This window comes from Tachypleus tridentatus, chromosome 1 (assembly GCF_004210375.1).
Source record: "Tachypleus tridentatus isolate NWPU-2018 chromosome 1, ASM421037v1, whole genome shotgun sequence".
NCBI lineage: Eukaryota > Metazoa > Arthropoda > Merostomata > Xiphosura > Limulidae > Tachypleus > Tachypleus tridentatus.
In genome coordinates, this window is record NC_134825.1 from 175,406,152 (window position 1) to 175,423,093 (window position 16,942).

Here is a 16,942-nt window from a genome sequence, read left to right on the forward strand (position 1 = left end):
TTCAGTTTTATAGCCTCTGAACTTGCTGAAGTTTGGGGGTTTTGTTTCTTTACCTGGCATTTACTGAGGCTTCTAACATCCTCTTCTGATAACATCATTTATCAGTTTGCTTAATATTTAGGGGCATATCCCCTTTATTCTTTATGGATCCTGTTCTGTCATGAGTGGCATCTGTCTTGATAAACTGGTCAAAAAGGCACTGTGAGGCTGTAATGACTTAATTATACTTTCCATAGCACAACACACACACATACACCACTGGGATAGGGTGTTTCACAAGATGTTTTATTTCATAATGTGCCTGTTCTCAACCATACTCACCCATGGGTGAAGTAGAAGTGAATAGCTACCCATCCCTCTGATGCCTTAAATTCAATCAGTTACGTGTGGGCTAATTTTCAAAATATAATTTTGTGTGGTCATCTGTTGCACTGTCTTAGATGGTGGTGTACCTTCAGACTCTTCACCACACTTTTTCCCCATTTCCAGTGGACTATGAGAACCCTTACCACTTTTCAATTCCAAGCCACTCGGGTACTGGGCCACGGAAACATTCTCCTGGACATGATAATGTAAAATACATGATTATAAAATGTACAAAGTTGGTTACAAAACTATTCAGTTGAGAGTAGGGTACTGGGTTTCTGCCAGAATAGATGACAAGCTGTTCAATTTTAATCATTGGAATGAGATGTTAAAATTCCAGTTTATTCATTGAATTGAATCCCTTATAATATCCCCACATGGGTGTCAGTTCTCAGTATGTGTGTTTTGGATTTATTACCTCACACATGTATTACAGGTGTCTTTATTTCCTTACTCAATTACACTTGTTCCTCCATCCATGTTGTGGGTTACCTTGATGGTACTTGCAGATCAATATGGTTTTTCCTCTAATGCCATCTCTTGATTTTATTATTCCAAGGATGATATTGCAGTGGGAATGGTTCTTGTCAGTTTGGTTTTGAGCTGGATAGTTTACATCACAAAGACATCTTTACGATACAAGATGATGGTTTCTAGATTGGTCAAACATTTTCTCGTATCACTATCACGTGTCCTGTTCATAGATCAGTGAATGTGAAATCCCCTTGGTCTGACGAACTTGAGGTGAAAATGGCACTATCCACTTTTCTAACTCCACCAGAAGACTGGGTTTGGGATTATGGTTCACTTACCACCAATGTGATCTTCTTTTCTACCCCATTTGGATGTCAATACCTGGTGACTTTGGGTTTGGGTGTAGTTTACTTGCAATGTAATTTTATCTGGTGTGATTCCCTTTCCATTAATTTAAAAAGTTGAATTTAGTATTCACACCCTGCACTACATATTATAAGTAGTGTACGTATAAGATATATTGTTAGAATAATTTGTTTCAAAAACTGTACTTGGAGAAAGAATATAACAATTATTTATAATCATTTATCAATTTGCTTTATTATAATTAAATTTTGTCATTTCTGTAAAAAGTTAAGAGAAAGTTGTTACTGTAATAAAGTAAAGAAAATGTCATCTCACAGTATTTATTTCACACATCTAGTTAAAAGAGGAGCTACCAGCCCAGAAGAAGGACCATCATGTACTGTCTTTGATTGTAAAATAAAAGAACAAAATAATGATGACATTATTTCCATGTTTAGTGAGAGTAATGATGAAACTGTTGATTGTTCACAACGTGATGTTATGAGTTTGAAAAGTGAACCAAAAGAGGAGTTACAACAAATTAACTGTCAGTTAGAAGGTTTATCAGGTGAGTGTAACCTTCAATAACTATATCCATTAACCACTTGGTGGTGACATAATGGTATAAAAGTGGTGTTAGTACATTGTTTTAAATAATGTTAATTGTGTGTAGTTTTATGGAATTAAGTTTGTAACACAGATTGTCTCTAAGATATATAAATAGTTATGTTAGATATGCTTGGTGATGTTTCTGGATACAAGTACTTTAAGTTAATATAAAACCTTCTTATCATTCTATTGACACTTTAGACAAGCTTTGTTTATTAAACCCCTTACTACTGTCAGGTCAAATGCATATCAAGACATTTAGCTAAACTACTTTATTAAAATTGTATGTTAATATATTTGAAATCAAAATGTGAGAAGTGAATGACATTTTAATATTATGAAAGTTTTATATTCTTAAAGATTCTCATTCTCCTCATATGTGAGAAATACAATGTTTTCTCTCATTGTGTCTAACTTGTTCTCTGATTTATTTACTGCCCACCTGAGAAATATAGAATTAAACTGTTTTATTTAAGTATTCCACTGTCTACAGAAAATACCTTTCATTGGGAAGTTATTTATAAATTCATTTAATAAGGTATTTCTAGAGTCAACAAAATATTTATATGTATTTTAGGTATTTGACTCTTACTGACATCCTTAGTATCATATTCACTAAGGTAGCTCTCACTTCATTTACTGCAGGCCTCACTGATAATGTTTTTGGTATGACTTGGTTTTTTAACCTTTCAGCCCATCTTGGGATGTTGAAGTTTACTCACTCACTCCCTTATATTTCAGCTGACCTTTCAATGGTTTCTTGTGAAACCAGAAGGTTATAACTGTATACAGTAGTTAATCTTTGTAAGTATACTGTTGGTATCTTATGTATGTCACCAGCCTGGAGCTGTTTTCCCTTAGTCACATTGTATAACAAGAACTGCATTAGTGTCTCATGAAGTCATTCATGTAACAATAGCCCTCCACCAGTATTAGGATATCACTTCTCCTCTGTCCATTGCAGATTCCCATAAACACTTGTATTTCCTCCATTCTTATCCTTGTTACCATGTCTACATTCTTTGGTTTCCTCCTAGTTTGCTTTAAGGATACATTGCTACTATATAAGAGAAACCATACAATTGTAAAGTGTGTGGGAATAAATTTAGGACCAAAGGTCACTTTAACAGATGTGAGCATGTACACAATGAATAGAAAAAATACAGTTGTTTAGAATGTGGAATACCCCCAAGTGATGCCTAATGTACAGGAGTAGCTAAAAAAAAAAAAATGGACCAGTGAAGAAACAAATGACTGTCTGTACACTTGTATCAGCAAATGTGGTTAACAAACAGCAGTGCCCCACTTAAGAAAATCGTTAAAGCAAGGAAGCCACTCTTGGAATTAAAGAACTAAATAATGCAAATGTTACATCATGGAGGATGGAGGTATTCCACAAAAACCCCTAAATATAAGTGGAACTCCTAAGAAAGGAAGTGGGAGATAAACATTAACTGTAGGGAGAGTCAGTAGGATAAAGTAAAACTGAAAAAGTTGGTAGGGAGTGAAATGTATAGGATTAACAGGAATCCAACTGATAAAGTGAAGAAGAAAATCTGCCTTATGACAACAGGAATAAAGCCTGGATAAGGGTGAAAAATGAGAGACAAAAAAGATCATTAGGAAACAATGTCTGTAGAAGAAGGGAAATGTATTTTGAAATTGAGATAGGCCTAGCATATTCTGCAGTAAAGGTCTGGAAGGCAATCCACAATCAGATGGAGGAATACTGACAAAATCAGGATCATTTTAAATGGATTCAGGTTTTGTCAGACAAAGGAGAGCAGCACTGTGAGCAGATTGGGTGGACTCTGACCCCTTGGTCCATCCCAAACAAAATTAATGGTAAAAGGTGTGTGTTATAAAGAATGAGAAAAATAAAATACTTGATGTGTTGCATGTGAAGGTTCAGAAACTGTGTAGTGATATACATCTATGTATAAGATGTTTTGTGTTGAAGAGAACAAGATATTTAGCTTAATTTCTGAATCCTTTGTAAGTTGAACCACAGGAAAACCAAAAATAACAGTCACTTGTTAAGCCTAATGAAGCAATGCAAGACAAAAGATATTACTGAACTCTAAAATAAAAATTATAACAAAATGTTAAGTATGTACAATTTTTGCAGAAGTATTTTATGAGGATACCAGCTCAAGGGTTCTACACACACAAAGTGAATGTGAAGAAATATAAAAGATGTATTATAACAAAAGTGAAATGCATATTATTTTATAAAATTAAATGAGTGTGCATTAACAGTAACATATATACGAGACATGATGTATGGATGAAAAACAATATAGTTAAACTAGTGAATGATATACCAATGAAATGAATTCTCAGTAATTATAAAGTAACAAAGATCAATGATCACCCTGAGCAAAAGATATAGGACAAAGGATATAGTTAAGCCCAGTTTTGAACTTGCATCTGAGTATTAATCAGTGTTATAAAATTTATTTGATGGAATCCAAATAACTACAGGTAATAATACTAACAATCAAATTATTCAAAAACCATAATTGTATAATATCTTAACAAAGTTGGCAGGCTGTATTTCAACATTTGATTTACCTCTTGTTTTTGTTCTCATTCATCATTCACTTGACCTGGTGATTGGAACATTTATACACGATTACATCCAGTTTAAAATGTTAGTTTTTCCCATTCCATCCATCTTTTTCCCAAAATGTTTGTTCATCCATGTCACTTTGGTTAAAATATTTGAGGTTGATATTTCCTGGCTGACATTGGTCTGGCTTTTTCAGTTGTTTCAGCTCTGTAATATTTTTGTTCTAAATCAACTTTGTTAACCTGCAGTTTAGGGGCTCATGTAGTATATTCTTTTGGATTTTCCATTTCTTACTCTCTTCTTATTCTTATTTAGATTCAGATTACTCTCTATGTCCAGTACATGCTGTGAGATGCTTCATTGCTTTCAAGGCTTCTTTCCATTAGATCCTTTTCCCATTTTCTTCCATCACACCACTTCTTTCAGTTTGAATTGTGATTTGACTGGTCTCACTCTTCTTGTCATCAGTTCCTTGTGCTTTTACTTCAATAAATCACCTTCTCTTTTCCTGCATTTCAACACTATTGTCCATTGGATACTTCATCTCTCATTCTCTGTTTACAGTTGGTAATTCTTCCTTAATGGGGTACCATCATTTGCTTATTGCCACACTTCACTTTTCAGTAAAACTGTGAATGGGTAAAATACCTTTAGTGAACAGGGATTGATATTTACACACTGAGATACTTGTCCTTTGGAAAAATAAACAGCATTTCATACTCATCTGAAGTTTCTGAGCAAAGGAAGACTCAAATTACTCAATGAAACTTCTCTATTCGGCTGTCGATAAATATTTTTTATGGCTATCTTCATAATTCAGTTTTATAGCCTCTGAACTTGCTGAAGTTTGGGGGTTTTGTTTCTTTACCTGGCATTTACTGAGGCTTCTAACATCCTCTTCTGATAACATCATTTATCAGTTTGCTTAATATTTAGGGGCATATCCCCTTTATTCTTTATGGATCCTGTTCTGTCATGAGTGGCATCTGTCTTGATAAACTGGTCAAAAAGGCACTGTGAGGCTGTAATGACTTAATTATACTTTCCATAGCACAACACACACACATACACCACTGGGATAGGGTGTTTCACAAGATGTTTTATTTCATAATGTGCCTGTTCTCAACCATACTCACCCATGGGTGAAGTAGAAGTGAATAGCTACCCATCCCTCTGATGCCTTAAATTCAATCAGTTACGTGTGGGCTAATTTTCAAAATATAATTTTTGTGGTCATCTGTTGCACTGTCTTAGATGGTGGTGTACCTTCAGACTCTTCACCACACTTTTTCCCCATTTCCAGTGGACTATGAGAACCCTTACCACTTTTCAATTCCAAGCCACTCGGGTACTGGGCCACGGAAACATTCTCCTGGACATGATAATGTAAAATACATGATTATAAAATGTACAAAGTTGGTTACAAAACTATTCAGTTGAGAGTAGGGTACTGGGTTTCTGCCAGAATAGATGACAAGCTGTTCAATTTTAATCATTGGAATGAGATGTTAAAATTCCAGTTTATTCATTGAATTGAATCCCTTATAATATCCCACATGGGTGTCAGTTCTCAGTATGTGTGTTTTGGATTTATTACCTCACACATGTATTACAGGTGTCTTTATTTCCTTACTCAATTACACTTGTTCCTCCATCCATGTTGTGGGTTACCTTGATGGTACTTGCAGATCAATATGGTTTTTCCTCTAATGCCATCTCTTGATTTTATTATTCCAAGGATGATATTGCAGTGGGAATGGTTCTTGTCAGTTTGGTTTTGAGCTGGATAGTTTACATCACAAAGACATCTTTACGATACAAGATGATGGTTTCTAGATTGGTCAAACATTTTCTCGTATCACTATCACGTGTCCTGTTCATAGATCAGTGAATGTGAAATCCCCTTGGTCTGACGAACTTGAGGTGAAAATGGCACTATCCACTTTTCTAACTCCACCAGAAGACTGGGTTTGGGATTATGGTTCACTTACCACCAATGTGATCTTCTTTTCTACCCCATTTGGATGTCAATACCTGGTGACTTTGGGTTTGGGTGTAGTTTACTTGCAATGTAATTTTATCTGGTGTGATTCCCTTTCCATTAATTTAAAAAAGTTGAATTTAGTATTCACACCCTGCACTACATATTATAAGTAGTGTACGTATAAGATATATTGTTAGAATAATTTGTTTCAAAAACTGTACTTGGAGAAAGAATATAACAATTATTTATAATCATTTATCAATTTGCTTTATTATAATTAAATTTTGTCATTTCTGTAAAAAAGTTAAGAGAAAGTTGTTACTGTAATAAAGTAAAGAAAATGTCATCTCACAGTATTTATTTCACACATCTAGTTAAAAGAGGAGCTACCAGCCCAGAAGAAGGACCATCATGTACTGTCTTTGATTGTAAAATAAAAGAACAAAAAAAAGAACAAAATAATGATGACATTATTTCCATGTTTAGTGAGAGTAATGATGAAACTGTTGATTGTTCACAACGTGATGTTATGAGTTTGAAAAGTGAACCAAAAGAGGAGTTACAACAAATTAACTGTCAGTTAGAAGGTTTATCAGGTGAGTGTAACCTTCAATAACTATATCCATTAACCACTTGGTGGTGACATAATGGTATAAAAGTGGTGTTAGTACATTGTTTTAAATAATGTTAATTGTGTGTAGTTTTTATGGAATTAAGTTTGTAACACAGATTGTCTCTAAGATATATAAATAGTTATGTTAGATATGCTTGGTGATGTTTCTGGATACAAGTACTTTAAGTTAATATAAAACCTTCTTATCATTCTATTGACACTTTAGACAAGCTTTGTTTATTAAACCCCTTACTACTGTCAGGTCAAATGCATATCAAGACATTTAGCTAAACTACTTTATTAAAATTGTATGTTAATATATTTGAAATCAAAATGTGAGAAGTGAATGACATTTTAATATTATGAAAGTTTTATATTCTTAAAGATTCTCATTCTCCTCATATGTGAGAAATACAATGTTTTCTCTCATTGTGTCTAACTTGTTCTCTGATTTATTTACTGCCCACCTGAGAAATATAGAATTAAACTGTTTTATTTAAGTATTCCACTGTCTACAGAAAATACCTTTCATTGGGAAGTTATTTATAAATTCATTTAATTAGGTATTTGACTCTTACTGACATCTTTAGTATCATATTCATTAAGGTAGCTCTCACTTCATTTACTGCAGGCCTCACTGATAATGTTTTTGGTACGACTTGGTTTTTTAACCTTTCAGCCCATCTTGGGATGTTGAAGTTTACTCACTCACTCCCTAATATTTCAGCTGACCTTTCAATGGTTTCTTGTGAAACCAGAAGGTTATAACTGTATACAGTAGTTAATCTTTGTAAGTATACTGTTGGTATCTTATGTATGTCACCAGCCTGGAGCTGTTTTCCCTTAGTCACATTGTATAACAAGAACTGCATTAGTGTCTCATGAAGTCATTCATGTAACAATAGCCCTCCACCAGTATTAGGATATCACTTCTCCTCTGTCCATTGCAGATTCCCATAAACACTTGTATTTCCTCCATTCTTATCCTTGTTACCATGTCTACATTCTTTGGTTTCCTCCTAGTTTGCTTTAAGGATACATTGCTACTATATAAGAGAAACCATACAATTGTAAAGTGTGTGGGAATAAATTTAGGACCAAAGGTCACTTTAACAGATGTGAGCATGTACACAATGAATAGAAAAAATACAGTTGTTTAGAATGTGGAATACCCCCCAAGTGATGCCTAATGTACAGGAGTAGCTAAAAAAAAAAATGGACCAGTGAAGAAACAAATGACTGTCTGTACACTTGTATCAGCAAATGTGGTGAACAAACAGCAGTGCCCCACCCAAGAAGATCGTTAAAGCAAGGAAGCCACTCTTGGAATTTAAGAACTAAATAATGCAAATGTTACATCATGGAGGATGGAGGTATTCCACAAAAAACCCCTAAATATAAGTGGAACTCCTAAGAAAGGAAGTGGGAGATAAACATTAACTGTAGGGAGAGTCAGTAGGATAAAGTAAAACTGAAAAAGTTGGTAGGGAGTGAAATGTATAGGATTAACAGGAATCCAACTGATAAAGTGAAGAAGAAAATCTGCCTTATGACAACAGGAATAAAGCCTGGATAAGGGTGAAAAATGAGAGACAAAAAAGATCATTAGGAAACAATGTCTGTAGAAGAAGGGAAATGTATTTTGAAATTGAGATAGGCCTAGCATATTCTGCAGTAAAGGTCTGGAAGGCAATCCACAATCAGATGGAGGAATACTGACAAAATCAGGATCATTTTAAATGGATTCAGGTTTTGTCAGACAAAGGAGAGCAGCACTGTGAGCAGATTGGGTGGACTCTGACCCCTTGGTCCATCCCAAACAAAATTAATGGTAAAAGGTGTGTGTTATAAAGAATGAGAAAAATAAAATACTTGATGTGTTGCATGTGAAGGTTCAGAAACTGTGTAGTGATATACATCTATGTATAAGATGTTTTGTGTTGAAGAGAACAAGATATTTAGCTTAATTTCTGAATCCTTTGTAAGTTGAACCACAGGAAAACCAAAAATAACAGTCACTTGTTAAGCCTAATGAAGCAATGCAAGACAAAAGATATTACTGAACTCTAAAATAAAAATTATAACAAAATGTTAAGTATGTACAATTTTTGCAGAAGTATTTTATGAGGATACCAGCTCAAGGGTTCTACACACACAAAGTGAATGTGAAGAAATATAAAAGATGTATTATAACAAAAGTGAAATGCATATTATTTTATAAAATTAAATGAGTGTGCATTAACAGTAACATATATATATGAGACATGATGTATGGATGAAAAACAATATAGTTAAACTAGTGAATGATATACCAATGAAATGAATTCTCAGTAATTATAAAGTAACAAAGATCAATGATCACCCTGAGCAAAAGATATAGGACAAAGGATATAGTTAAGCCCAGTTTTGAACTTGCATCTGAGTATTAATCAGTGTTATAAAATTTATTTGATGGAATCCAAATAACTACAGGTAATAATACTAACAATCAAATTATTCAAAAACCATAATTGTATAATATCTTAACAAAGTTGGCAGGCTGTATTTCAACATTTGATTTACCTCTTGTTTTTGTTCTCATTCATCATTCACTTGACCTGGTGATTGGAACATTTATACACGATTACATCCAGTTTAAAATGTTAGTTTTTCCCATTCCATCCATCTTTTTCCCAAAATGTTTGTTCATCCATGTCACTTTGGTTAAAATATTTGAGGTTGATATTTCCTGGCTGACATTGGTCTGGCTTTTCAGTTGTTTCAGCTCTGTAATATTTTTGTTCTAAATCAACTTTGTTAACCTGCAGTTTAGGGGCTCATGTAGTATATTCTTTTGGATTTTCCATTTCTTACTCTCTTCTTATTCTTATTTAGATTCAGATTACTCTCTATGTCCAGTACATGCTGTGAGATGCTTCATTGCTTTCAAGGCTTCTTTCCATTAGATCCTTTTCCCATTTTCTTCCATCACACCACTTCTTTCAGTTTGAATTGTGATTTGACTGGTCTCACTCTTCTTGTCATCAGTTCCTTGTGCTTTTACTTCAATAAATCACCTTCTCTTTTCCCTGCATTTCAACACTATTGTCCATTGGATACTTCATCTCTCATTCTCTGTTTACAGTTGGTAATTCTTCCTTAATGGGGTACCATCATTTGCTTATTGCCACACTTCACTTTTCAGTAAAACTGTGAATGGGTAAAATACCTTTTAGTGAACAGGGATTGATATTTACACACTGAGATACTTGTCCTTTGGAAAAATAAACAGCATTTCATACTCATCTGAAGTTTCTGAGCAAAGGAAGACTCAAATTACTCAATGAAACTCCTCTATTCGACTGTCGATAAATATTTTTTATGGCTATCTTCATAATTCAGTTTTATAGCCTCTGAACTTGCTGAAGTTTGGGGGTTTTGTTTCTTTACCTGGCATTTACTGAGGCTTCTAACATCCTCTTCTGATAACATCATTTATCAGTTTGCTTAATATTTAGGGGCATATCCCCTTTATTCTTTATGGATCCTGTTCTGTCATGAGTGGCATCTGTCTTGATAAACTGGTCAAAAAGGCACTGTGAGGCTGTAATGACTTAATTATACTTTCCATAGCACAACACACACACATACACCACTGGGATAGGGTGTTTCACAAGATGTTTTATTTCATAATGTGCCTGTTCTCAACCATACTCACCCATGGGTGAAGTAGAAGTGAATAGCTACCCATCCCTCTGATGCCTTAAATTCAATCAGTTACGTGTGGGCTAATTTTCAAAATATAATTTTTGTGGTCATCTGTTGCACTGTCTTAGATGGTGGTGTACCTTCAGACTCTTCACCACACTTTTTCCCCATTTCCAGTGGACTATGAGAACCCTTACCACTTTTCAATTCCAAGCCACTCGGGTACTGGGCCACGGAAACATTCTCCTGGACATGATAATGTAAAATACATGATTATAAAATGTACAAAGTTGGTTACAAAACTATTCAGTTGAGAGTAGGGTACTGGGTTTCTGCCAGAATAGATGACAAGCTGTTCAATTTTAATCATTGGAATGAGATGTTAAAATTCCAGTTTATTCATTGAATTGAATCCCTTATAATATCCCCACATGGGTGTCAGTTCTCAGTATGTGTGTTTTGGATTTATTACCTCACACATGTATTACAGGTGTCTTTATTTCCTTACTCAATTACACTTGTTCCTCCATCCATGTTGTGGGTTACCTTGATGGTACTTGCAGATCAATATGGTTTTCCTCTAATGCCATCTCTTGATTTTATTATTCCAAGGATGATATTGCAGTGGGAATGGTTCTTGTCAGTTTGGTTTTGAGCTGGATAGTTTACATCACAAAGACATCTTTACGATACAAGATGATGGTTTCTAGATTGGTCAAACATTTTCTCGTATCACTATCACGTGTCCTGTTCATAGATCAGTGAATGTGAAATCCCCTTGGTCTGACGAACTTGAGGTGAAAATGGCACTATCCACTTTTCTAACTCCACCAGAAGACTGGGTTTGGGATTATGGTTCACTTACCACCAATGTGATCTTCTTTTCTACCCCATTTGGATGTCAATACCTGGTGACTTTGGGTTTGGGTGTAGTTTACTTGCAATGTAATTTTATCTGGTGTGATTCCCTTTCCATTAATTTAAAAAGTTGAATTTAGTATTCACACCCTGCACTACATATTATAAGTAGTGTAATGATAAGATATATTGTTAGAATAATTTGTTTCAAAACTGTACTTGGAGAAAGAATATAACAATTATTTATAATCATTTATCAATTTGCTTTATTATAATTAAATTTTGTCATTTCTGTAAAAAGTTAAGAGAAAGTTGTTACTGTAATAAAGTAAAGAAAATGTCATCTCACAGTATTTATTTCACACATCTAGTTAAAAGAGGAGCTACCAGCCCAGAAGAAGGACCATCATGTACTGTCTTTGATTGTAAAATAAAAGAACAAAAAAAAGAACAAAATAATGATGACATTATTTCCATGTTTAGTGAGAGTAATGATGAAACTGTTGATTGTTCACAACGTGATGTTATGAGTTTGAAAAGTGAACCAAAAGAGGAGTTACAACAAATTAACTGTCAGTTAGAAGGTTTATCAGGTGAGTGTAACCTTCAATAACTATATCCATTAACCACTTGGTGGTGACATAATGGTATAAAAGTGGTGTTAGTACATTGTTTTAAATAATGTTAATTGTGTGTAGTTTTATGGAATTAAGTTTGTAACACAGATTGTCTCTAAGATATATAAATAGTTATGTTAGATATGCTTGGTGATGTTTCTGGATACAAGTACTTTAAGTTAATATAAAACCTTCTTATCATTCTATTGACACTTTAGACAAGCTTTGTTTATTAAACCCCTTACTACTGTCAGGTCAAATGCATATCAAGACATTTAGCTAAACTACTTTATTAAAATTGTATGTTAATATATTTGAAATCAAAATGTGAGAAGTGAATGACATTTTAATATTATGAAAGTTTTATATTCTTAAAGATTCTCATTCTCCTCATATGTGAGAAATACAATGTTTTCTCTCATTGTGTCTAACTTGTTCTCTGATTTATTTACTGCCCACCTGAGAAATATAGAATTAAACTGTTTTATTTAAGTATTCCACTGTCTACAGAAAATACCTTTCATTGGGAAGTTATTTATAAATTCATTTAATTAGGTATTTGACTCTTACTGACATCTTTAGTATCATATTCATTAAGGTAGCTCTCACTTCATTTACTGCAGGCCTCACTGATAATGTTTTGGTACGACTTGGTTTTTTAACCTTTCAGCCCATCTTGGGATGTTGAAGTTTACTCACTCACTCCCTAATATTTCAGCTGACCTTTCAATGGTTTCTTGTGAAACCAGAAGGTTATAACTGTATACAGTAGTTAATCTTTGTAAGTATACTGTTGGTATCTTATGTATGTCACCAGCCTGGAGCTGTTTTCCCTTAGTCACATTGTATAACAAGAACTGCATTAGTGTCTCATGAAGTCATTCATGTAACAATAGCCCTCCACCAGTATTAGGATATCACTTCTCCTCTGTCCATTGCAGATTCCCATAAACACTTGTATTTCCTCCATTCTTATCCTTGTTACCATGTCTACATTCTTTGGTTTCCTCCTAGTTTGCTTTAAGGATACATTGCTACTATATAAGAGAAACCATACAATTGTAAAGTGTGTGGGAATAAATTTAGGACCAAAGGTCACTTTAACAGATGTGAGCATGTACACAATGACAGAAAAAATACAGTTGTTTAGTATGTGGAATACCCCCAAGTGATGCTTAATGTACAGGAGAAGCTGAAAAAAAAAATGGACCAGTGAAGAAACAAATGACTGTCTGTACACTTGTATCAGCAAATGTGGTGAACAAACAGCAGTGCCCCACCCAAGAAGATCGTTAAAGCAAGGAAGCCACTCTTGGAATTTAAGAACTAAATAATGCAAATGTTACATCATGGAGGATGGAGGTATTCCACAAAAACCCCTAAATATAAGTGGAACTCCTAAGAAAGGAAGTGGGAGATAAACATTAACTGTAGGGAGAGTCAGTAGGATAAAGTAAAACTGAAAAAGTTGGTAGGGAGTGAAATGTATAGGATTAACAGGAATCCAACTGATAAAGTGAAGAAGAAAATCTGCCTTATGACAACAGGAATAAAGCCTGGATAAGGGTGAAAAATGAGAGACAAAAAAGATCATTAGGAAACAATGTCTGTAGAAGAAGGAAATGTATTTTGAAATTGAGATAGGCCTAGCATATTCTGCAGTAAAGGTCTGGAAGGCAATCCACAATCAGATGGAGGAATACTGACAAAATCAGGATCATTTTAAATGGATTCAGGTTTTGTCAGACAAAGGAGAGCAGCACTGTGAGCAGATTGGGTGGACTCTGACCCCTTGGTCCATCCCAAACAAAATTAATGGTAAAAGGTGTGTGTTATAAAGAATGAGAAAAATAAAATACTTGATGTGTTGCATGTGAAGGTTCAGAAACTGTGTAGTGATATACATCTATGTATAAGATGTTTTGTGTTGAAGAGAACAAGATATTTAGCTTAATTTCTGAATCCTTTGTAAGTTGAACCACAGGAAAACCAAAAATAACAGTCACTTGTTAAGCCTAATGAAGCAATGCAAGACAAAAGATATTACTGAACTCTAAAATAAAAATTATAACAAAATGTTAAGTATGTACAATTTTTGCAGAAGTATTTTATGAGGATCCCAGCTCAAGGGTTCTACACACACAAAGTGAATGTGAAGAAATATAAAAGATGTATTATAACAAAAGTGAAATGCATATTATTTTATAAAATTAAATGAGTGTGCATTAACAGTAACATATATATATACGAGACATGATGTATGGATGAAAAACAATATAGTTAAACTAGTGAATGATATACCAATGAAATGAATTCTCAGTAATTATAAAGTAACAAAGATCAATGATCACCCTGAGCAAAAGATATAGGACAAAGGATATAGTTAAGCCCAGTTTTGAACTTGCATCTGAGTATTAATCAGTGTTATAAAATTTATTTGATGGAATCCAAATAACTACAGGTAATAATACTAACAATCAAATTATTCAAAAACCATAATTGTATAATATCTTAACAAAGTTGGCAGGCTGTATTTCAACATTTGATTTACCTCTTGTTTTTGTTCTCATTCATCATTCACTTGACCTGGTGATTGGAACATTTATACACGATTACATCCAGTTTAAAATGTTAGTTTTTCCCATTCCATCCATCTTTTTCCCAAAATGTTTGTTCATCCATGTCACTTTGGTTAAAATATTTGAGGTTGATATTTCCTGGCTGACATTGGTCTGGCTTTTCAGTTGTTTCAGCTCTGTAATATTTTTGTTCTAAATCAACTTTGTTAACCTGCAGTTTAGGGGCTCATGTAGTATATTCTTTTGGATTTTCCATTTCTTACTCTCTTCTTATTCTTATTTAGATTCAGATTACTCTCTATGTCCAGTACATGCTGTGAGATGCTTCATTGCTTTCAAGGCTTCTTTCCATTAGATCCTTTTCCCATTTTCTTCCATCACACCACTTCTTTCAGTTTGAATTGTGATTTGACTGGTCTCACTCTTCTTGTCATCAGTTCCTTGTGCTTTTACTTCAATAAATCACCTTCTCTTTTCCCTGCATTTCAACACTATTGTCCATTGGATACTTCATCTCTCATTCTCTGTTTACAGTTGGTAATTCTTCCTTAATGGGGTACCATCATTTGCTTATTGCCACACTTCACTTTTCAGTAAAACTGTGAATGGGTAAAATACCTTTAGTGAACAGGGATTGATATTTACACACTGAGATACTTGTCCTTTGGAAAAATAAACAGCATTTCATACTCATCTGAAGTTTCTGAGCAAAGGAAGACTCAAATTACTCAATGAAACTTCTCTATTCGGCTGTCGATAAATATTTTTTATGGCTATCTTCATAATTCAGTTTTATAGCCTCTGAACTTGCTGAAGTTTGGGGGTTTTGTTTCTTTACCTGGCATTTACTGAGGCTTCTAACATCCTCTTCTGATAACATCATTTATCAGTTTGCTTAATATTTAGGGGCATATCCCCTTTATTCTTTATGGATCCTGTTCTGTCATGAGTGGCATCTGTCTTGATAAACTGGTCAAAAAGGCACTGTGAGGCTGTAATGACTTAATTATACTTTCCATAGCACAACACACACACATACACCACTGGGATAGGGTGTTTCACAAGATGTTTTATTTCATAATGTGCCTGTTCTCAACCATACTCACCCATGGGTGAAGTAGAAGTGAATAGCTACCCATCCCTCTGATGCCTTAAATTCAATCAGTTACGTGTGGGCTAATTTTCAAAATATAATTTTTGTGGTCATCTGTTGCACTGTCTTAGATGGTGGTGTACCTTCAGACTCTTCACCACACTTTTCCCCATTTCCAGTGGACTATGAGAACCCTTACCACTTTTCAATTCCAAGCCACTCGGGTACTGGGCCACGGAAACATTCTCCTGGACATGATAATGTAAAATACATGATTATAAAATGTACAAAGTTGGTTACAAAACTATTCAGTTGAGAGTAGGGTACTGGGTTTCTGCCAGAATAGATGACAAGCTGTTCAATTTTAATCATTGGAATGAGATGTTAAAATTCCAGTTTATTCATTGAATTGAATCCCTTATAATATCCCACATGGGTGTCAGTTCTCAGTATGTGTGTTTTGGATTTATTACCTCACACATGTATTACAGGTGTCTTTATTTCCTTACTCAATTACACTTGTTCCTCCATCCATGTTGTGGGTTACCTTGATGGTACTTGCAGATCAATATGGTTTTTCCTCTAATGCCATCTCTTGATTTTATTATTCCAAGGATGATATTGCAGTGGGAATGGTTCTTGTCAGTTTGGTTTTGAGCTGGATAGTTTACATCACAAAGACATCTTTACGATACAAGATGATGGTTTCTAGATTGGTCAAACATTTTCTCGTATCACTATCACGTGTCCTGTTCATAGATCAGTGAATGTGAAATCCCCTTGGTCTGACGAACTTGAGGTGAAAATGGCACTATCCACTTTTCTAACTCCACCAGAAGACTGGGTTTGGGATTATGGTTCACTTACCACCAATGTGATCTTCTTTTCTACCCCATTTGGATGTCAATACCTGGTGACTTTGGGTTTGGGTGTAGTTTACTTGCAATGTAATTTTATCTGGTGTGATTCCCTTTCCATTAATTTAAAAAAGTTGAATTTAGTATTCACACCCTGCACTACATATTATAAGTAGTGTACGTATAAGATATATTGTTAGAATAATTTGTTTCAAAAACTGTACTTGGAGAAAGAATATAACAATTATTTATAATCATTTATCAATTTGCTTTATTATAATTAAATTT

At 34.2% G+C, this 16,942-nt stretch overlaps 1 protein-coding gene across 2 annotated transcripts in view; it reads left to right on the forward strand.

The window, feature by feature from the left end:
* Window positions 1-1,655: 1,655 nt before the first annotated feature.
* The window catches only part of LOC143230694 (uncharacterized), a 68,328-nt gene continuing 53,041 nt past the window's right edge, over window positions 1,656-16,942 (forward strand). For both annotated transcript variants that reach the window (XM_076464685.1, XM_076464694.1), the window contains exons 1-3: window positions 1,656-1,753; window positions 6,725-6,946; window positions 11,880-12,101. The gene's annotated coding sequence lies outside the window, so the exon portion shown is untranslated. The remainder of the gene's footprint in view (window positions 1,754-6,724; window positions 6,947-11,879; window positions 12,102-16,942) is intronic.